At 37.1% G+C, this 23,886-nt stretch overlaps 1 pseudogene; it reads right to left on the reverse strand.

The window, feature by feature from the left end:
* LOC131277361 (olfactory receptor 2G2-like) overlaps positions 1-23,886 on the reverse strand; it is a 70,023-nt pseudogene that overhangs the window by 42,853 nt on the left and 3,284 nt on the right.

The following is a 23,886-nucleotide window of genomic DNA, read 5'->3' on the forward strand; positions in this document are numbered from 1 at the left end:
TAACTTGTGAAATATTTTTATCAAAAAGGATGTTGTATTTTGTCTAATGCCTTTTATGTATCAATTCAGATTGTCATGTGATTTTTCTTCAATTTTATCATTGTTATTTATTATATTAACTGATTTTTTTGTGTTGAACCACCCTTGTATACCTTGGATAAAACCTACTTGATCAGGGTGTATAATTATTTTAATGTGCCTTTGGATTCTGTTTGCAAGTATTTTGCATCTATATTCATTAAAGATATTGGTCTGTAAATTTATTTGCTTGTAGTATCTTTATCTGGTTTTGGTATTAGAGTGATGTTGACTTCATAGAACAACTTTGGTAGTATTCTTTCCTGTTCAACGTTTTGGAAGAGCTTATGAAAGATTGGTTTTAGATTGAATGATTGGTAGAATTCTCCTATGAAGCCATCCAGTCCCAACTTTGGGAGGTTTTTGATATCTGTTTCAGTCTCTTCACTTGTGGCTTGCTGAGGTACTTTATTTCTTCTAGGGTCATTATAGGTTGTGTGTTTCTAGGAATTTTTCCATCTCACCTACATTATCTAGTTTTTTGGTGTAGTTATTCATAGTATCCTCTTGTGATCTCTTTTATTTCTACAGTATCAGTGCAGCCAGGTTTCTCTTTTAAAAATGTAATTCTAGGAATGTTAATTATCTGTTTAAACCCATTCAGTGACTTCCACTGTCTTTATAAGCATATCCAAAATACTTAAAATAACATATAAAGACCCCATGTAACCTTGGGAGCCATTTCTTACTCCTCAGACTTCAGTTTTCTTTTCCACCTCTTATATCCCCTTCTTTTTTGTACCTCAAGTTTATTACATTTTCTCATACCCCAGTAGAACTGCATGTGCTATTGTCTCAGTTGGTAATTTTCTCTTTTGCTGCCTTGGCGATTTATATTTAGGTCACAATTTTAACATCATCTTTTCACCAGAGAGGCATTTTCTGTCTCTTAGATATTAACTCACCTTATAGTTTGCACCCTAAACCGCACTTATTATAATGTATATCTGTCTCTCAAATAGTCTCTCTTAAGACTTCCTATTTTATTAGGAATCTTGAAGAATGTTTCATGGTAATAATATCATGTAGACAATTCAAATGCTTTTTCTTCTCATCTGCCAGTAGTGCATTTTATCATTGAATACAATTTTGATGATGCTACCAACTACAAAACTAATAAAAATTTTACATACCCTTTAACTCATTTACTTATTTGGTGTTGATAACTGAAAAATAATTATTATATTCATGTTGAGTGCCTGATCTGTGAGACATAGTAATGGTCAAGATAGAAAGCTCATCTCTTCAGGAAGCCCATATTTTAATGGGAGGTCTAACAGTTAAATAGTTATGATAAATGGATATATCTACCTTGTGAGGGAAATGCAAGGGTCTCTAGGGCTGCATGGAAGAAAGGAGTGGGGGTGATCTAGAGGATTAGAGTTTTAGTCATTGAAACATTGTTAGAGTCATACATACCTCAGTTTGGATACTTGATCCGACATTAGCTCCCTTTCTGACCTTGGAAAAGCTACTTAACCTTAAACTTCAGTCTCATCACCTGTAAAATAGATGTCTTAATATCTTCCTCATGGCATTGTTGTGAAAATAAAATGGGATTATGCATGCAAAGCATGTATTACATGTTTGACATGTGAAAGTGAGCAATAATTGCTGCTTAAGTTATTTTCTTGAATCTTGAGTCATGATAAAAATATCACAAATATTTCCATATATGATTATTTTAAAGGCTTCATATGTTGTTTAATAAGTTGACTAGCATTTGTATGTTTCTTCTTTTTTGTATTATAAACAATGCTATGATAAACAATCTTGTATAGGATATCAGCAAAATGGTGGATTAAGAGCCTCTGAAAATTTACCCCACCATAAAAGCTAAAAAAAGCCCAGCAAAAGTTGTCAGAGTCAACACTTTTAGAATTCTGGAAGTTAACCAAAGACTTTCAATGAATTTTAAAATGATATGTGTTCTGTGGAAGACATCTTTGACACTGAAGGGGAAAGTAGGATCCTAGAAAAACTGCTGCTTGTATTGGAATGGGTAGTTTTAGTGGTAAATAACACAAATCAACCCCAAAGCAGTGTAATTATTGGATCACATTGATTAAATGTCAAAAGGTACTGATAACTGAAGTTGTGACTTGATCTAGTTCCTCAGGAATGTTGTAAGGATCTATCTACTTCTCTCTGACGCTTACATCTATATTGGTTTCTTTCTAAGGCAGGAAGTACCCAACACCATCGGTTCTAAGAGTATCAATTTCCAGTTTAGCAACAAAAAAAATTGGAGAGTCTATTTCTCTTTGATCAAATTCCCCTGTGCTCTTGCTCACTTTTATGGTTTTGTTTCTATTTGTATCCCTGCTGCAGTTACACATACTTTGACCAGTCACACTTGGAAGGTATCACCATCCTGGAGCCACATGTGGAATAAACTGACTTAAGCCATGTCAATTTAGAGTTGGAGGGGGTGCTCCCAAAAGATGAATATAGGGCAATACAAAAAGGGAAAACCAAAAGACAAAAAAAAAAAAAAGCCAAGAAATGATGATGCATACTTTATAATAATAAAGGATGCAATCCATAATGAATATTTAATTGAATATTCCAAATAACACAATATGCATGTAGTAATAAAAATAAATATGTAATAAAAATAAAGATAAAAAGTATAATAGAAAAGAAAACTCACTAATTATAGAACCCTTAAATAAACCCAAGAGTATAATAGGGAATTACTGGAAGCATTTATTTTAAAATCAGAAACAACACATCCTTGTCGTATATTATGAGGAGGCACTAATTAATATAGATAACACAAATAAAAATGATATCTTGTTGGAAAAAAATTAAAGGGCTTAATAACTAAAGCCAAGATAATTCTCTTATGTTAAACAATACTGAGACCAAGCCAAAGTAGTGTAAATGGATGCTCCATGAATACTTGCTCTTGGAAATTAAAACTGTGAAAAATCTAAATGGCTTAAGAATCAAGACAAAGAGCTTGCCCGTCAAGACTCTCTTCAAGAAAGTGTCCTTGCTACACTCCCCAATCTAAATAATTTCTGCCCATATCCACACACTCCTCTGCCTTTTAAGAGCTGTCTTAAAATCATTCAACTCATGCCCTATAATTTTATAAATATTTTTCTACCAAATACCTCATGTTGTATTATTTTATTCATATGAATTGTCCAAAAGAGGTGTAGTTATGGGGATAGAAAGCACTAAAGTTTACACAGGACTAGGGGACTTGGAGAGAAATGGGGAGGGACTGCTAATTTATAGAGTTTCTTTTAGTAATGAGAATTTTCTAAAATTGACAGTGATAATGGTTGCACACCTCTGTGACTGTATTAAAAAGAATGAATTTTACAATTTAAATGAATTGTATGATATGTGTCTTAGTTTTCACAGCTGCTATGACAAATACCACAGAATAGGTTGGCTTGACAACAGGAATTTACTGGCTGAACGTTTCAGCGGTTGGAAGGCTTACCTCCTCTGAGAGTTTGTAGCATTCTGGCTGGCTGGCAATCTGAAAATTCTTGGGATCCTTGGCTTTCCAAGCCCAAAGGTATATTCTCTCTTTTCATATCTGGGTGTTCCTGCTGACTTCCTGCTTCTCCCCATGACTTTGTCTTTATAAGGCCTTCAAAAATAGGATTAAGACCCATCCTGATTCAGTTGGCCACATCTTAATAAAAAATAACATCTTCAAAAGGTGCTATTTACAATAGGTTCAGGCCAACAGGACTGGTATTAGGAATGTGGTTTTGTTTTTCTGGGGTAGATAATTCAATCTATGACAGTATGTGAATCATAAATAAAAAATAAATAACAATAAAGCTGTTATACATATTTTAGAGAAAGGAAATGAATGGGTTCAGAAAGATGAGTGAAAGTATTGCACACTTAAAAAACTGATTCCTGTCATTTATTTAACAATTATTTATGGGTCCTTGTTCCTATCAGGAACTACTCTTGATGCTGGGTAAACAAGGATAAATAAGGCAGGTGCTTCCCTGAAATCATGGGGCCTAAATACAGGATAAATATGTTGTCCATGTGGAAGCATTTTTCATGTGCCTGATAGACTTCTTTCAGAGTACCTTTAAAGAAATGCAGACATACAGAAATATGACAAATAAATAAAGGTCACCACATGATGAATTACTGTTCAGGAAACATAGGTCTTTCTAGTAAGTAAAATGGATTAAGTTGCATATTATTGATAAACACATCCCATGTTCTGATGTTTAATCAAAACAGCACACAGAAGCTATATGAACTTTGTTTTATTAATTATACAAAGTTTATAATGGTAAATTTCATTAATGTTATAACCAGAGGGTATTGACTCCTTGATATACAGAAATAAACATTCTCATATGAAACTCTACTACAGCTGATGTTACAAATGACAAGCTAAATTTACCGAGAAATAAAATTAAATAGAATAATTAGTCTAAACAATATTTAAATAGAATAGAATAAATTTATAGATTCATATTATATAATACAGTTATGAAATATACTAACAGCTATAACTTATCAAATATCCAATTATGCCATTTTTATACTCTTAATAGAATAAGACTAAATGAGAAAAAATAAAATGTATCAGTTGACACAAAAAGGTCTTGCTGTTGTGGGTCTTCAAAGTAGACTCGTTGGAATCAGGATCCACAGAGCAGGTGCTACATTTGTTTCCAGGTTATATAAAAAGAAGCTGGAGTCAAAAGATTGGTGTTGATACATTGTTGTTACCAGTGGAGATTAATGTTGAGCCAAGGAATTCTCTTAGTAAATGGACTCTTGGGGAGTTTCCTCCTCACTTTCCAGAATAGGGGGAAGCACAGCATATCATCTTCTCAGAACATTCCTCCTGGGACTCCTTCTTAACCTCTGACATTTGACAGGAGAGCAATGTGGAAGTACAGAGGCTGGGTTGACTGCTCCCCTATCATGTGAGAGGGTTGAAGAAGATTCTATTGAGCTGCTTCTGCTTGTGAGAGGAGCTACAAGACAAGATCTGTCTTGACCTCCTGTGGCACCTGCTGACTGGATGGGGTGGACCCAACTTCAGGGACCCCAGGGTGTGGTAACTGGTTTACACAGGGCATGGCTTTACCATTTCAGCCTGATGTTCCTCCTTCCTTGGGAAACTGTTGATCCAGAGGGTTCCTGGTTGTGGTTCCAGGACTCTGCCAAGTGCTCCATTTGAAACACGAGAGGTGGAATGATAATTTTCAGAAACTTCATGTTTTTCCTTGATTAGTTTTTGTGCCATGGATGTGTTTTATTTTCTCAGTTGAAATAGGTTTCTCCCAGGTATCACAGCTCTTATTTCCATATCATGAGCTTTATGCCTCTGGGAAATAAGGCTTTCATAATACCCAGTGATTCTATCAACTTTTTCTGCAATGATTTCTGCTTGAATTTTATAAGTTTTCAGCTTTTCACATCCATTGCTGATGTCTTTATTTGCTTTGGAAAAATATTCCTACATCTTTATGTGGTAAATTCTCTTTAACTTGACAATTTGATTAAAACTTGTCTCCTTTTCTTGATGCAGATGGACTTGAAGTTTCTGTTGGAGCTTTTGCCTCTCCCTTCCAGTTAGGAGAGTTCTACCTGGAGCGAGCAAAGCTTTTTCAGTTTGGAATCTTCCAACATGACTTTCAAGTTCACTGATTATTTTAATTTCTTCTAATTTTGCATGCATTTCTTTTCTTTTTCCTTAAGACTTTGTAAGTAAGTATTTAACTCCACAGCATCAATCAACATTCCTTTGGATTCTCCCACTATGAGGTCTCCATTTTCTGATGTCTTCAGTATATCCAATTCCATGTTCCCAAGATCGATATTATTTTCCTCAAGAACAGCAGCTGCATCACAAATCTTAAGCAAATGCTCATCTGGAGGTTTGATTTGACCCACTTTATTACTAAGAACTGGTTCCATAGGTAGTTTAGAGTTTCCTGAGGTTTTTCTCTCTTTAGTAAATGTGCCCAGCTTACACTGTGGTTTTTGAGATTCCTCTGATAGAATTTTATGCTTCTTTTAAACCTGGAATTTTCCTCCAAAGCTCCTGTCATGGATGTGGGAAGCTGTTCTATATTTGCCTGAGAGATTTTGAAGGATGATTTGGTTGGAACTACTTGATGTTGGATTTGCCTTGTTAAGTCTTCTAAGGTGAGAGTTTTGCTTATAGTGTCAACCATCAGGTGAACTTCTTGTAAACATTTAGATGTCTCTCCTTTCCATGACTTTCTAGACTCATCTACTTTAAGTCCAAGTGAAGAGTTGTAGATTTCCAGTTCTTTATTCATGAGTTTCACGTAGACAATTTCTGATACTTCGTTCTTGAATTTGTCTTATGTTATAACTGAGTTAAGGTCTCCAAATTATTTTTCAATGTAGTGAAACATCAACAACTTGTTGTGTTCCCTCTAGAAGAGCAGAAATGTCAGTGGCCAGTTTTTTGTCTCTCCTCCCATTATAATAAGATTTAATAATAAAAATCCCCACTATAACTATCCAAGCCACCAATTTCCACAGCATTCCCTGGACATCTAGGCTTTGTATAAAGTCCTTTAGCAGAGCTGCCAACACCAGGCACAAGGTTACCAAGATCAGGATTGCACAGAGCATCATGACTATCAGCAGACCATACAATGCTCTTAAGGCCTCTGCTGAGTCACCTCAGGTTGCCAGGAACCTGTTCCCACAACAAAAGATAGAACCCCATGGTGAGCATCCTGCCCAGAACCTCCAACTGCCTGGCAACCAAGGCAAACCTTAGTGGAGGTGGGGTTAGGGGTATAGAAAATCAATACCTCCATCTTTCCCACACCTTGACCCACAAATCAGTGATCGCATGTCATGACCCAGGGGATATGGACTAAGCTCTGTAGGCTGGCAGGGATGGCCACCCTAGATTTTTCCCGACTGCCTTAGAAAAGAAAGAGGTAAGTGTCTTCCCATACCTGTAACCATCTGAATTATCTGTTGGGAGGTTTCATGGTAGAGGACTTGCAGACCCCCAATGCTGGCCACATAAACTTTTCATTTTGTGGCCTAGGACACCTAAGCCAACCCATGGTGATCAGATGAGCCTCCAACTGTCAGTGCCCTCCTTAATTTGTGTCTGCCTGGCCTTGAATGTGTGTTATGAGTATGAGAGGGGTTATGACAGGCCCTGCACAGAGATTCAACTCACTTTACTAATTTCATCTTTAAAAACTAACTTAGAAATACTGGAATACTAAAGTCTTTAGATTTCGAGGATGTACATTCCGTCTGTGTGATCTTTGGATTCATTCTCATCTTTCTCTTGACCGTTCACAAAAGGGCTGCATTGATCACAAGGATTGCTAGCTGGCATCTGACTCTTTAGCAACATACTATTTTTTTAACCTTTTTATTTTGACATAATTTCAAATCTACAGGATGGTTGCAGAAATAATAAAAACCCCATACAGAGAAATCCAACATAATCCCACACTCAAAGGACCCAGATACCCAAATCCAAAAATTTTAACATTTTTTCCATTTTGGTCATATCATTATATTATCTATCTATTCATCTATCTATCTATCTATCTGTCTACCATCTGAACATTTGAAAGCAGGTTGTACATGTAATCCTCAAACACAATGCTTCCTTTTGTGTCTCTTAGGAAGGATATTCACTTATTTAATCACCTTAAGTGCAGTTATCAGGTTCAAGAAATTTTAGTGACATAAACCTCACACTCTAAATTTAAATGCTTACATTGAAAAAGAAAAAAATACTTCAAATCCATAACCTAACCTCAAAAGTAGAAGAAGTAGGGGAAAAAAGCAAAGTAAACCCAAAGTAAGCAGAAGAAAGGAACTAAATATGAGAACAGAAATAAATGAAACAGAATACAATAAGAGATAGAATCAACAAAATCAAAAGTTGGTTCTTCAAAAAGAAGTAGCTACAGAAGAATAACCAATGCTCCTCAGAGTTCCCTTAGGAATAAGGGCATGAACTCGCTGAGGAAGGAGTTGAGGCAAGTTAGTATAGTGAAAGGGCAAAGGCAGCAGGCCCAGCAGACAACCTGGCTGACAGACAACATGGCAGTGAGAACCTGCCAACACCTTGACCTTGACCTTATGATCCGAGAATTGAGAGGGGTCCTGGATATTCCAAACAGGTCACACCATTGACCCCCACTACTGGTGAGGTAGTCAATAACATCTGAGGCCCCTCCCCTTAGCATTAGCAAGGGAGGAATAATTAATAGCTTAAAAGGTGACCACACATGTCAAAACCCACTCCCTGCCTAGAAGACCCTGCATCAAATCTTGATGAGTATTTCATCCTTCTTTTCCATTTCTCAGCAAGCTCTGTTCTTTTCTCCCATTTCCCAATGAATTCTTTTTACTAACAAAAAAAGTTGGTTCTTTGAAAATATCAATAAAGAAAAAAAGGGAGAGGATACAAATAATGGAAGTCAGAAATGAAAAGGCAAACAGCACTTCCAACCCCATTGAAATAAAAAAAGGACTATAAGTGGATACTATAAATAACTGTATGCCAATAAGTTAAATACAATAGATGAAATGGAAAATTCTTAGAAACATGTATATTACCTACATTGACTTAAGAAGAAATAGAAAATCTCAACAAATCAGTAATTAGTAAAGTGACTGAAACAGTAAACCCCTCAACAAAGAAGAGCCCAGAACCAGATGGCTTCACAGGGGAATTCTACCAAAGATTCCAAGAAGATTTAATACCCATTATGCACAAATTCTTTCAAGAAATTGAAGAGAGAACAGTTCTTAACTCATTCTACAAGGCAAACCTCACCCTCATACTGAAGCCAGATAAAGATACCACAAGAAAAGAAAACTAAAGAATATGTCTTATGAATATAGATGCAAAAATCCTCAAGAATATACTAGCAAACTGAGTCCAACAGCATATTAAAAAGAATTATACACCACGATCAAGTAGGATTTATGCCTGATATGCAAGGTTGGTTTAACATAAAAAATTCAAGTAATGTAATATACCACATTAAAAAATGAAGGGAAAAACACATGATTATCTCAATTGATGAAGAAAAGGCATTTGACCAAAATCCAGTACCTTTTCTTGATAAAACTATTTAAGACAATAAGAATAGGAGGAAACTTCCCCAGCATGATATAGGACATATATGAAAAGCTGAGAACCAACATCCTGCTTAATAGTTTAAAAGACTGATAGCTTTCCCTCTAAGATGAGGAACAAAACAAGGATGATCACTGTTACTGTTGTTACTTAATATTGTACTGGAAGTTCTTGCTAGAGCAATTAGGCAAGAAAAAGCAACAAAAATCATCTAAACTGGAAAAGAAGGAGTAAATCTTTCCCTATATGCAAATGCTGTGATCTTATATACAGAAATTCCTGAAAAAAACCACAGTAAAGCTCCTAGTGCAAATAAATGAATTCAACAAACTGGTGGGGTACAACACTCAAAATCAGTAGTGTTTTTATACACTAGCAATGAAAAATCAGAAGAAATCAAGAGAAAACCCCATTCATAGTAGCAACTAAAAGAATTAAATATCTACGAATTAAACTTAACAAACATATAAAGGACTTGCATGCAGAAAACTATAAAGGTTAAAAGAAATGAAAGAAAACCTAAATAAATGGAAGTGTTTATGGATTTGAAGACTAAATAAGTTATGTTGCCAAGACTACCCATAGCAACTTGTGGATTCCATGAAATCCCAATAAACTTCCTATAACTTTATTTGCAGAAATGGAAAAGTCAATCATCAAATTTATATGGAAGGATATGTGTCCTAAATAGATAATGCCATCTTAAAAAAGAAGAATGAACTTGGAGGAGCCCCATTTCCTGACCTAAAATATATCACAAAACCACAGTAATCAAAATATCCTGGTACTGGCATAAGGATAGGCATATAAACCAATGGAATAGAATTGAGAGTTCAGAAATCAACCCTCATATTCATGGCTAAATTATTTTTGAGATAGGGCAAAAACATTCAATTGGGAAAGAACACACTTTCTTCAAAAATGAAAAAAAATTAAAAAGAAGGAGGAGGAGAACCCCTACCTCACACCATATGCAAAAATCAAATTAAAATAGATCAAAGACCTAAATATAAAAGCTACAGCTATGAAACTCCTAGAAGAAAAGGAAAGGTAGCATCTTTAGGATCTTGTGTTAGGCAATGTTTTCTTAGACTTTGTACCCAAAGCACACACAAGCAACAAAAAGAAAAAAAAAATTGATATATGGGACTTATTAAAATAAAGCCTTTTGTCTCTCAAAGAATTTTATCATAAAAGAAGACAAGCTACACAATGGTAGAAAATATTTGAAACCATATATTTGATAAAGGATTCATATATAGTATGTATAAAGAAATCCTTCAACTTAACAACAAAAAGACTAACAACCCAATTTAAAAATGGGCTAAATACTCTCTAAAGAAGATATAAGAATGATCAGAAAGCATATGACAAGATGCTCAACATCATTAACCCTCAGAGAAATGCAAATCAAACCCATAAGATACTATTTCAGCAACATTGGAATGACTACTTTAAAAAAAAAATGGGAATAAGTATTGAAGAGTATGCAGAGGAATAGGAACAGACATTCATGATTGGTAGCAATGTAAAATGGTGCAGCTGCTGTGGAACACAATTTGGCAGTTCCTCATAAAACTAAATATAGAACTGCCACAAGAACTGGCAATCCCAGTACTAGATATATTTCTGAAAGAATTGAAAACTGGGATTTGAACAGATATTTGCAAACAATATGTTCTTAGAGATATTATTCACAATTGCCAAAAGACTGAAGCTACCCAAGTTACCATTAACTGATGAACGGATAAATAAAATGTTGTATATACATACAATGGAATATAATTCAGCTGCTAAAAAGAATGAAGTCTTGATACATGTGTCGACATGGGTTAGCCTTGAAGACCTCACATTGAATGATGTAAGTCAGACTTAAAGGCCAAAATATTGTATGAGCTATCTGATTTGAAATCACCAGAATTAGAAAGCTCCTAGAGTCAGAATCTAGAATATAGTTTACCAGGGGATGGAATGTAATAGGGAATGGGAAATTAAGGCTTAAACTGTACAGGGTTCCTATTTGGAATGATGGAAATGTTTTGGTAATGCATAGTGGAGATGGTAGCACAATGATGTGAATGCAATTAACAGCACTGATACATGTATAAGAATATGATTAAAAGGGGAACTGTTAGATTGTATCTATGGTAACAGAAGAAAATTTATTTTAAAAATCTAAGGAGGGAAGCAGACTTGGCCCAGTGGATAGGGCATCCGTCTACCACATGGGAGGTCCAAGGATCAAACTCCAGGCCTCCCTGACCCATGTGGAGCTGGTCCACACTTAGTGCTGATGCACGCAAGGAGTGCCCTGCCATGCAGGGTGTCCCCCGCATAGGGGAACCCCACACACAAGGAGTGTGCCCTGTAAGGAGAGCCACCCAGTGTGAAAGAAAGTTCAGCCTGCCCAGGAATGGTGCTGCACACATGGAGAGCTGACACACAAGATAATGCAACAAAAAGAAACACAGATTCCCATGCCACTGACAACAACAGAAGTGCACAAAGAAGAAGATGCAGCAAATAGACACAGAGAACAGACAACCAGGGTGGGGGGCGGGGAAGGGGAGAGAAATAAATTTTTTAAAAAATATTTTTTTTTAATTTTTTTATTTTTTATTGACTTTGTAATAATATTACATTAAAAATATATATGTGAGGTCCCATTCAACCCCACCCCCCCCACCCCCCCTCTCCCCCCCCCAACAACACTCGTTCCCATCATCATGACACATCCATTGGATTTGGTAAGTACATCTTTGGGCACCTCTGCACCTCATATACATTGGTTCACATCATGGCCCACACTCTCCTCTATTCCATCAAGTGGGCCCTGTGAGGATTCACAATGTCCGGTGATTACCTCTGAAGCACCATCCAGGGCAGCTCCATGTCCCGAAGACGCCTCCACCTCTCATCTCTTCCTGCCTTTCCCCATACCCTTTGTCCATTATGTCCACTTTTCCCAATCCAATGCCACCTCTTCTATGTGGACATTGGATTGGTTGTGTCCATTGCACCTCTATGTCAAGAGGAGGCTCAGATTCCACCTGGATGCTGGATGCAATCCTCCCATTTTCAGTTGTAATCACTCTAGGCTCCATGGTGTGGTGGTTGTCCTTCTTCAACTCCATCTTAGCTGAGTGTGGTAAGTCCAATAAATCAGATTGTAGGTGCTGGAGTCTGATGAGGCTCAGGATCTGGCTATCACATTGTCAGTCCAGAGATAAAAAATATTTTTAAAAAATCTAGGGAACTACACTGTACAGTGAACCCTAAGTGAAATCATGGTCTTTAATAGTACAATTGTAAAAGTATGCTATCATGAATTGTAACTGATGTTGCATGCCATTTCAAGGTGGTGGTGGGGTGGTATATGATAATCCTGCATTTTATGCAGGATTGTTCTCTGTACCCATAACTTCTCTAATAAAGAAAAAAATGGTCATTCTATAAATAAAATGATAGGAAAAAAGAACAAACACCAAAAGAATAGATTTAAACCCAACCATACCAATTTTTGTATTAAACAAAAATTGTCTAAACAATTCAGGTAAAAGGAAGAGGTTGATTTTATTTTAAAGAGCAGAACCAATTATATTATTTCCATAAGAAACCCACTTTATATTTATAAACACAGGTTATCATGTAGAGATCTACAAACAGAAATTTGGAATGACTGTGTTAACATTAGAAAAATATTTTGGAGCAAAGAAAATTACAAGGGATAAAGAGCAACATTTCAATATAATAAAGAGTTCAATTCATCAAGAGTATATATTGTTTAATTCAAACTACATGAAAAAAATGTTGCTACTACTGAATGGGAAAACAGAAAAATCAACAATTTTATTTGGCTATTTCAAAACCCACCCTAAAAAATAATAGAATGTAAGCAGAAAGTCATTAAAAATATAGAAAAGACTTGACCTATCTAATCAACAGCATAACGAAAAGATATTTATAAAACACTCTACCAAAGAACTGCAGAATAAAATGTCTGCATGTGTGTATGAAATATTTGAAAAGAGTATATTCTGAGTCATAAGACAAATTTCAAAAATTGTAAGTGATTGAAATCATGCAAAATATATTATTTTAACCAACGGAAATAAACAAGAAAACTCTATGGACCTTTTTCAGAGTGGCAGGAAGCTCAGATCATAGACAGTGGTTTCATTTCATTCTTGTACTTCTTGATATCTTGTATCCCAGTAGTATATAGCAGCAGGGTCACTTTAGAACAATTAAAATGGGCAGCACTCCTTCTGTTATCATGTGAAACTCTACCCACTATGTCAATACCCAACAAACATCCAAACATATGTTTACAACTTATATGCATGCCCTGGAAAACTCCCTCCTACCCATGCATCCTCCTTAAATGACATCCTACATCAGTGCTCCTCCTCTGCCATAGTTGAACCCCTCTGTGATTCAAAACTTTTTTTAACTTTTTGCCTTTCATCACTGTATTAGGTGTTGCCCTGTATGTACAGTGGCAAGGCAATCTTTTCCATTTATTCCTGTGTCTGCATCCTTTTTTAAAATGATGTTTTCAAAAAAGTTTTAGATCACAGTAAAGTCACATTTAGAATATATAGGACTCCCATATACACAACATCAAACCCTTTTCCCCCTTCCCTAGCAATGATCTTTTTACACATGGATGTCACATTTGCTGCAACTGATGTACAAATATTGATACATAGTTACTAACCATGGTTTCATTATGGTTTACGTTTTAGACTATACACTGTTATAAATTTTTAGTGACATTTAACATGGCCTGTATCCATCATTGCAGGATCATGCAGAATACTTCCATTGCCACCAGTTACCCCCTCTTCCATCCATTATATTCCTCTCTCCCTTTCCACTGGGGCCCACAGTGACAACCAATCTTCACTGCTTGAAAGACAAGATTGATAGATACTTGCACCAATGCTGAGGGCTTGAAACACTAGTCTGTCCTCCCCCACTGGGAGCCACCCATGCTCTCAAGAGACACCCTCCCCTCTGTTTGAGAATATCAGGCCTACCCAGGATGGGGTTATAACACCTTTCCATTCATTGTACTGGTCTCCACCCACTGATATAACATAGTATGGCAAAATAAGCACTCATATACTCCCTAGAAGCCTGCCCCAGGTGAACCCTGTGCCAGTTGCCCTTATCAAGCATATATAAAGAAATCCTGTATCTTGAAAATAAAAAGACAACCCATTTTAAAAATGGGCAACAGATTTGAACAGACATTTCAACAAAGAAGAAATACAAATGGCTAAACAGCACATGAAAAGATGCTCAACATCACTAGCTGTTAGGGAAATGCAAATCAAAAGTACAATGAGACACCATCTTGCACTCATTAGACTGGCAGCTATTAAAAAAACAGAAGACTATAAATGCTGGAGAGGATGTGGAGGAATGGAAACCCTCATCCACTACTGGTGGGAATGTAGAAGGATCCAGCCATTCTGGAGGACAGTTTGGTAGTTACTCAAAAAACTAGCTATAGATTTGCCATATGACCCAGTAATTCCACTGCTGGGTATATACCTAGAACTGAAAACAAAGACATGAACTGATGCATGCACACCAGTGTTCAAAGTGGCATTATTCACTACTGCCAAAAGTTGGAATCAACCCAAATGCCCATCAACAGATGAGTGGATAAACAAAATGTGGTATATATGTACAATGGAATACTACTCAGCTGTAAGGAGGAATACAGTACTAACGCATGGGATAACATGGATGAATCCTGAGGACCTTATGTTAAGTGAAGCAAGCCAGGCAATGAAGGACAAATACTACATGACCTCCCTGATAAGAATTAAGCAAATTAAGCTGTCTCAGATAGCTAGAGACTGGAAGATAGGCTTATAGAAAATATGGGGAGAGAGAAAGGTTGTGAGCCAATGCCCACACAGGCAAAATCTATGATAAAGTGGAGGTACATAGTTGTGCAATGAAGGAATAAGACAGGGGCATAGGGATACTACTGGGTTGGGCTTTGCAGGCTTCAGGGGGGCTAGGGTTGGGAGGATGGGTCAGATGGTCCATGGAATTGGGGGAAGGATTAAGGGATAGCAGGTGAACACAGGAGACTGTCGGGTATGTGGTTGAAACTATAATGTTCTTTAGAAAATATAATAAGGAAGTGTTACTGGTTTAAGGCATGTCCAATCTCTTTTTTAACATCTCCTGGGAACTCATCAAAGACCTTCACTGGAACCCCTGGTTTGCTGCCTGCCCTGAAGAATTTGGGCTTATGCATTGCCATGGTTGCATGAGGCAATTTTATAAAACCTCAAACTATTTACAGATATCCTCTGTTGGTTTCGTTTCCCTAGAGAATCTGACTAATACAGGCCTATACAATTTTCATTTTTGGAACCTTTTCTTAAACATGGGGACTTCATAATCTAAATCTCTTTTATTCTTTCCTGAAAAATTCTCTAATATCTCTTTTCTCACTGTGGTATCAGTTCATATTTTTTTCTGAATACATGGGTGAATCTCACCAAGGATGACTTGAGTTTGCAGTGGCTACTTGGGAAATGTTTGAATTAACCAAGGACAACCATTTGAGATGTGCACTTGAAAAAGAAACTCCTTGTCTTTAACAAATTAGGGAGTGCATATTTGATTGATATTCAGAAGTTCTAAAAGGCTTAATGATTCAAAAATAGCATCTTTAAAAGATTCCTTATAACATGCTCTTAGATGTTTATGGTAGAAAAAAATAAGTTTTAACCTAATGAAAGGGAATCAAACTTTGATTTCAACAGTACTTGAGTTTTGTATAAATTGTCAACTTTAAGATAGAGCCTAAGATCTGTTGATCCCTTAAAACCTTAGGCTTATGCTAAATTGAGCTTGCATGGTGTAGCAGTTTGATTTAATTGATGAATTCAAAAAAGAAATATTGGATTATGCTTGTAATCTGATCTGTACCTGGGCATGATTGAGTTATGATTAGGGCTTTGATTGAGCCACATCATTATGGCATTGGGTCCCCACCCCTTGGTGGGTGGGGATTCACAGATAAAGGGCATGGCAAAGGACAGAGTTGGAGTTTTGCTATGAGGGTGTCAGAGTCACGGACCCAAAAGGTACCGGGAATGAAAGACAAAGAGAGCCTGGGATCAGGGGATCTGAAAGCATTGAAGCCTCAAGCTCATCAGACAAGTTTATTAATCTCAGGGGCTTCTTTATATATCCCAAGCAATCGTGAGAACCAGCAACTATTCTTGATAACTATTCCCATTACCTCAACCTGTGTAACACAACGAATCAAATGCTACAATTAATTCAAAGTACAAAATTTCAATGTTCTATTATATTGTTGAGAAAACATACCCATAAATCTTGTTGCCCAAGTTGTTCCATTCTACCTAGTCCTTGTTCCACCTGAATGTACACATCTCCTTGCTAGATTTATGACCTGCATGCATAGCTGTAGAGACAGCATGACTCAGTGGTCAAGGAAGTAACTTGCTTCCATGGAAAAAACATGCCTTTGTTTCCCACATTTCCCTCTTTTTGTTTTAGTCAGAATGGCTGTGCCTGTCTTAGGTTGCCCTCCTCTGAGAGGCTTACCCATCATTGACTACCAGTCAAGCACACTGACCATGGGGAACTCATTGCAAGGTTCTTGCAAGTACCAAATTATTGGCTTGTCCCATAGCATTCACATGGTGCAGTCTTCAGCAAACGCCTCGTCCCAGGGAGGTTACAACAATAAGCAACAAGATTAACACACAAAGTCCTATTCCTAATGCTGATAAAAAATGTTGAGACTTCCACCAATTTACTGGATTAAACTTATTGAAATGAGAAATCAAATCATTAAAGATATCCTTATCATCAGCTACATAAATCTGATTGAGATATTTCCAATATCGTTTTCTGTAATTCTTCTATTTCTATTTCTGTAATTTCTAATTTCTATTTCTTATGACCTATCAAATGATTTCTAATCTTTTCCCAATCAAAAGTAGAATTATTATAAGCAAGCAGAGTAATACAAAAATTACTCTTTCCAATCACATTTTTTTAAATTTTTTTATTTTTTGCACTTTTTTTATTGACTTTATAATAATATTACATTAAAAATATATATATATGAGGTCCCATTGAACCCTACCACCCCCACCCCACCTCTCCCCCCCCAGCAACACTCCTTCCCATCATCATGACACACCCATTGCATTTGGCAAGTACATCTTTGGGCACCTCTGCACCTCATGGTCAATGGTCCACATCATGGCCCATACTCTCCCCCATTCCATCCAGTGGGCCCTGTGAGGATTTACAATGTCCAGTGATTACCCCTGAAGCACCATCCAGGGCAGCTCCATGTCCCAAAGATGCCTCCACCTCTCCCAATCACATTTTAAACCTCTAAGTAAATTTAAGTTGTATACTTGATCTCCAAGAGATAAAACTGCTGATTCTAGATCATTAACTCTATTGTTTAATTCCTCATCTATGTGCTCTTGACTATGCCATAAGTCACTAGCATTCTTATGCCCATCATGCACATATTGCTGAGTCTGCACAGTCTCATGCAAGGCCATGGTAGCTGTAGCAGCAGCTGCAATAACACCAATCAGTCCCAATATGCCAGCTATTAACAGTCCCACAAATCACTTTGAGCGCTTCAGGATTTCTTGAGCCATATGGAACAGCAGTTGACTCTCAGGTGATGATTGCCAAATTCAGTTCAGTCGCACTGGAATCCACACTCCCCACCACCTTCAAGTCATTGTAATGAAATTTCCATTCTGTAAAACATTCTCAGACAAACAGGTATACAACACCCCACTTTTATAAAACAGAGCATTCTCAGTTATAGTTAGTTTTCCAACCACAAACACATAAGGATCTCTTACACAAGATTGAAAATGATGAGTTCAATCTAAACACAAATATTGACCATTCTATTATTCCCAATCCATTCTATAGTAGGTGCTATTCCCAGAAAACCTTTCCACAAATTCTTTTGACTATGCATAGATGTAATATTACACCATGGAGAAGGGATCCCTTTTCCTTTATATTTCCAAACACTATTATTTTTGGTAAAAATTATTTTTTCATCCAATTCAAGGGATTCATGAAACAGATATTGCATATTTTACTAATTGGCTGTTCTTTACTATTTAGACCATACCAAATAAATCTGCCATTATATTTGGTGGAACTCCTCATAGGGGCACTTTCCCACACTATTCCATAGGAATCATTAAAAACGACAGATCCTCTTCCTATATGGCATTCTTGCCATCCTCCTTTATCCCCAACATCTCTTTGCAGACAGTTATAGGTAGGTTTTTTAGTCACCATATAATTATAAGAAGGAAATAACATCACTAAATATTTAGTATTATTATTTTTGAAGATAACCATAGTGCAATTTTTAACATACATACATGGAGGATGGTTACCAATGCATAGGGGTCGAGAATCAAATGGTAATATGAGATTATAGATTCTTCATCCTTCCTCATGGGACTTAATTGGTAACCTATCATCAATTGGTCCAGGGAATATATGGGTCTTATTCAGATAAATAGGCAAGGATGGATCTTTCCAGGTTAACACTTTGAGTAATGGGGGGTTAGGTATATAGACCCAATAGGTGTAATTACCCATGGCTTCCTCATTATTTATGATCACCATGATCAGAAGTTGTAGGAGATCCCATCTCTTCATTCCATGGTTTAATCCTCTTCACAGGTAGCCAAATTTGCTCTCCATTTTATGAAATAAAAGAGCATAGCCTCACCCCCCATACTTTAATCCTGCCTTTTTTCCATTCATTGCTTAAAATATCTTTCCAGAATATTGGTTGATCTTCATTTCCAGTGTCCACTGTAGATGTTTGACATTTTCCAAAGTGACATTCTGCAGGTGTCAGTGAATTATAAACAATAAGAAAATTTAAAGTAAATAATAATAATAATAATAATTGATCTTCTGGTGTTATAATACCATCATCTCCCCCTTTTTGTTTTAAAAGCATAGTTTTTAGGGTATGATGGCTGTGTTCAACTATGGCTTGACCTGTAGGATTGTAAGGAATACTAGTAACATGTTCAACAGCATACATAGAACAAAAGAAAGCAAAAGGCTTACTGGTGTAAGACGGGCCATTATCAGTTTTAATTTTCAAGGGGCATCCCATCACAGCAAAAGCAGATCACGAATGGGAATGAACGTGATGAAAACATTCACCACTTTGTGCAGTAGCCCAGAAAAAAATGAGAGTGTCAGTACAGACATGGACATATTGTAATTTACCAAATGATGGTATGTGAGTAACATCCATCTGCCACAGTTGATTAGGAGCCAGGCCTCTGGGATTAGTTTCAGCCTGAAAAGGCACTGTGGCCAAAGGTCCACAGGTGGGATGGGTGTGAATAATCTCTTGACCTTGATGTTTTGTCAATTGAGGAAATTTATGTCTAAGTCCCTTAGTATTAATATGAATTAATGCATGATATTTAGTTGCATCCTGCAAACATCCCACTAACAGATCATCTTGGGCATTTTGGGTAGCTAGAGGACCAGGAAGGAAGAAGGAGACCAGATATGAGTAATATATATGGACTGGCTTCTTTGTCGAATGAAGGCTTGGTAAGGTCAGCAAAGAGTTGAGACAATTCATCGGTAATAAAAATATGAGCTGTTTCAATATGAGCTACAGTTAAACACACATATTCAGAATCAGAGACAATATTCAAGGGCTCCTGAAACGTTTGTAAAACCTTAATGATGACTGAAAGTTCTGTGAATTGAGCAGATGAATAAGGAGTCTGCCAAACCTGTTCCTTTTAAGAGGTAACATATGACGCTTTTCCAATACTACTATCATCAGTAAATACTGTACATGCATTTTCAATAGGAACGGTTTTCACATTTTTTTTTGGTAAAATCCAAGTGGTTCTTCATAAGAACGTTAACAATTTAGAAGTAGAATAATGATTATCAATAATGCCTTGAAAATTACTAATAGCAATTTGCCATTGAGGATTAGTTATATAAGTGTTGAATTTCTTCATGTGAAAGATCACAAATAATCCTGTCTGGATCAGACCACTTTAATTGTAACAGTCTAACACAGTCTTTTGCTAGGATGGAAATTATTTTTCGGAGATATGTCTGCAATCTTTTTTGTTTATTATTAGGTTAAAAAAAAACCAAAAACCCATTCCAGTATACCTTCTTGCCAAAATAAAGCTGTAGGAGATTAAGGGGTTGAGAAACTAAATCAACAGATTTGTCAGGTTCTATTTGTGTTAATTGCCCTTGAGAGATTTGATCCTCTGTCAATGCCAGTTCTTTTTCAGCCTCTAAAGACAATGTTCTAGGGCTAGAAAGATCTACATTCTTTCTGATAGTGACTAGGCTTCCCACATTCAAAACAATTTCCTTTCTTTCTGTCCTCCTTCAAGCTACCTTTAAAGGCTACAGCCAAGACCACCTTTTTACATTCACTGTTAGCCTGATCAAAAGCAAACGTTAACAAAATTAACTCTCTTGCTTCTGGTATCTCAATTCTTTGAATCAAAATGTCAGTTAGTTGGGCTACAAATTCCACATATGGTTAACTCCCTGGATCACTTTGGCAAAAGATTGAGTAGGTTTTCCAGGTACACAAATCCGTTTCCAAGCTGCCAAACATGAATTGTGCACTTGTGTTATGGCCTGATCATTGTATTGGAGCTGTCTTTGAATTCCAGACCAATCACCAATACCCAATAATTGTTCAGCAGCAGTAAGAATGGGAGGATTCTGTACTGTGTTACAGTGCGCAATCATATTGGCTTCATCTGTCCACCAGGTTTAAATTGCAAAAACTCAGCCGAGCTTAAAACAGTTCTAGTCAGCATGTCCCAATCCCAGGGGATAAGTTGGTCAGCTTGAGTCAGCCCCTGCACTAAGCCAAAAGTGTAAGGACTATTAGTTCCAAATTGTGCACAGGCTTGTTTAAGTTCTTGCAGAATTTAAAGTGGCAGGGGTTCATGATGAAAATTATATCCTCCTTGAGGGTTGTTTGCCTCTGGGGAAACTTGTTGAATATTTACCAGGAAAGCTGTTAGTAATTGCATTCCTTCAGGATCCCCCGTCAAGATCCTTGCAGCAAACAATGCATTAAGGGAGTAGTTGGAACTGGATTTGGTACAAACACGTTGTTAGTGTAGGGCCTGGAGTCAATGGCATCAGTAAATATTCCCGGGGCTGTTGGCATTGTAACTGGTGAGACTTTAGGGGCTACATTACACAAATTATGGTAAATGCTGGCTTTAGAAATATTCAATTTATACACCTGCTTAGGCAGAAAGAGGTTAGTTTCTTTCTCATTGGGGGGCTCATCCTTGTCCTTGTCCTCTATTTCCTCCCTGTCCTCACTCTGAGGGCCTGTGTCATGGGACTCCCTGGAAAAGATGGTAATTTCTTCCTCCTCTGCTTCAGACTGCAGTGGATCTAAGGCTGCTGCAATCTGTTGCCCTAAAGCCCACACCAACAGTGATATAGTCTCTCCTTTTTGGTATGCTCTATGTAGCACCTTCATTACCTGTTTCCACTGTTTAAGATTTAAAAGATTTTTTCCTTGTGGCTGAAACCAATAACAGTGTTTTTGTACTAGAGCAAAAATTCAAGTAAATCAGCAGTTTTCACTGAGACTCCAACAGTATTTAAAAGAGATTTTTGTCCTGTGAATATTCTTCCAGACATCCTCGTTGATTCCCCATACCCTGATGCTAGCGGAAAACAAAATTAATTTAAGATTCTCACCACTGTATTGTCAGACTTGAGTCACCTTTCAATGGACACCTCAACCTTTCAGGAAGGTTTTCAGTTTCCATGTTCCCAATACTGCCATGGAAGAATCTCTGCTGCAGTCACTGCTTTGGGCCCCACATTGGGTGCCAGATGTCAGAGTCATGGACCCGAAGGGTGTTGGGAGTGAAAGACAAAGAGAGATTGGGATCAGGGGATGTGAGAGCATTGAAGCCTCAAGCTCATCAGACAAGTTTATTAATCTCAGGGATTTCATTATCTACCCCAAGCAATCATGAGAACCAGCAACTATTCTTGCTAACTATTCCCATTACCTTAACTTGTGTTACACATTACCTTAACTTGTGTAACACAAATGCTATGATTATAATTCAAAGTACAAAATTTCAATGTTCTGTTATATTGTTGAGAAAACATAGCCATAAAACTTGTTGCCCAGGTTGTTCCATTCTACCTAGTCCTCATTCCACCTGAATGTACACATCTCCTTGCTAGATTTATGATCTGTGCATATAGCTATGGAGACAGCATGACTCAGTGGTCAAGGAAGTAGCTTGCTTCCATGGAAACAACATGCCTTTGTTTCCCTCATGAGGGTTTTTATGTTGGAGTTTGATGCTGAAGCCTTAAGCAGGAGCCCTGGCAAGTAAACTCACAGAGAAAAGGGAAGCCAGCACAGGGAAGAGAGGAATGCTGAGCCCAGGAAGAAGCAAGCACTTGGAAGAAAGGAGCCTTGAACCCAGAGAGAAGCAAGACTCTGAAAGGGAGGAACCCAGGAAGCCTGAACCCTTGCAGCCATCAGCAGCCATCTTGCTCCAAATACACTTTGGTGATGGAATTAACTTATGCTTATGGCCTGGTATCTGCAAGCTCCTACCCCAAATAAATACCTTTTATAAAAGCCAACCAGTTTCTGGTATTTTGCATCAGCACCCCTTTGGCTGACTAATACACATGGTATGCAGGATATGGTTTTGTAGAGAAAAATAAGAGAATAGTTCTTTCTTAAAGCAAAATCATTGGCTATTGAAAAATTTTAAAGAGAAAAAATACAGGATAAAACCTGAAAGAATAGGAAAGTTGCAAAGGATTTGCAGAAAAAGAATTTTGTTTTTCATGGTTATTGCTGGATAAGACATAATGGGTTTTCCAATAAGATTTTTATAAACAGCATATGCATGCAAATTTGAAATTTGGTTTTTCCCATTAAAATGACAGCATTTTCTGGGATTATTGTTCTGCTTTCAGTAGGTGATTGAAAGAAGTTTTATTTGCCTTATGAGTAATTGGCCTAGAAGGCATTTATTATGTTTCTTATCACAACAATTCACTGCCCTGCATGTAGTCTTTAATATGAATGCATTTTTTAAGAGAATCAAGTCATCTTTCTTTTTTAAAAAAACATTTATTTATTTAATCATCTTCCTCTCCCACCACTCTGCTATTTTTGCTGTGTATGTACATTTACTGTGTGATCTTCTGCATCTATTTCTCTTTTGGTTTTCTCTTCTCATGTTTTTCTCCTCTAGGACTTAACAGTATTTGTTCCTGATGTGGAGAGAGGTTTGATGTCAATTGTGCCACCTCCGTTCCTGGTCTCCACTGTGCTTCACTTTGACTCTCCCCTTCATCATTCTTTTGTTGCATCATCATCTTGCTGTGGTACTCACTTCCATGGGTACTGGCTCACTCTACAGGCACTGACTCACTGTGTCACTGGCTCATCATGTGGGGCATGCTTCCTCTTCTTATTTTTCACCAGGAGGTCCCAGGGATCAAACCCAGGTCCTCCTATATGGTAGGTGGAAGCCCTATGACTTGAGGCACATCTGCTTCCCCTCACCTCCCTTTTAATATATCTATTTTTGTAAAGG

This window comes from Dasypus novemcinctus (assembly GCF_030445035.2).
Source record: "Dasypus novemcinctus isolate mDasNov1 chromosome 11 unlocalized genomic scaffold, mDasNov1.1.hap2 SUPER_11_unloc_1, whole genome shotgun sequence".
Lineage (NCBI taxonomy): Eukaryota > Metazoa > Chordata > Mammalia > Cingulata > Dasypodidae > Dasypus > Dasypus novemcinctus.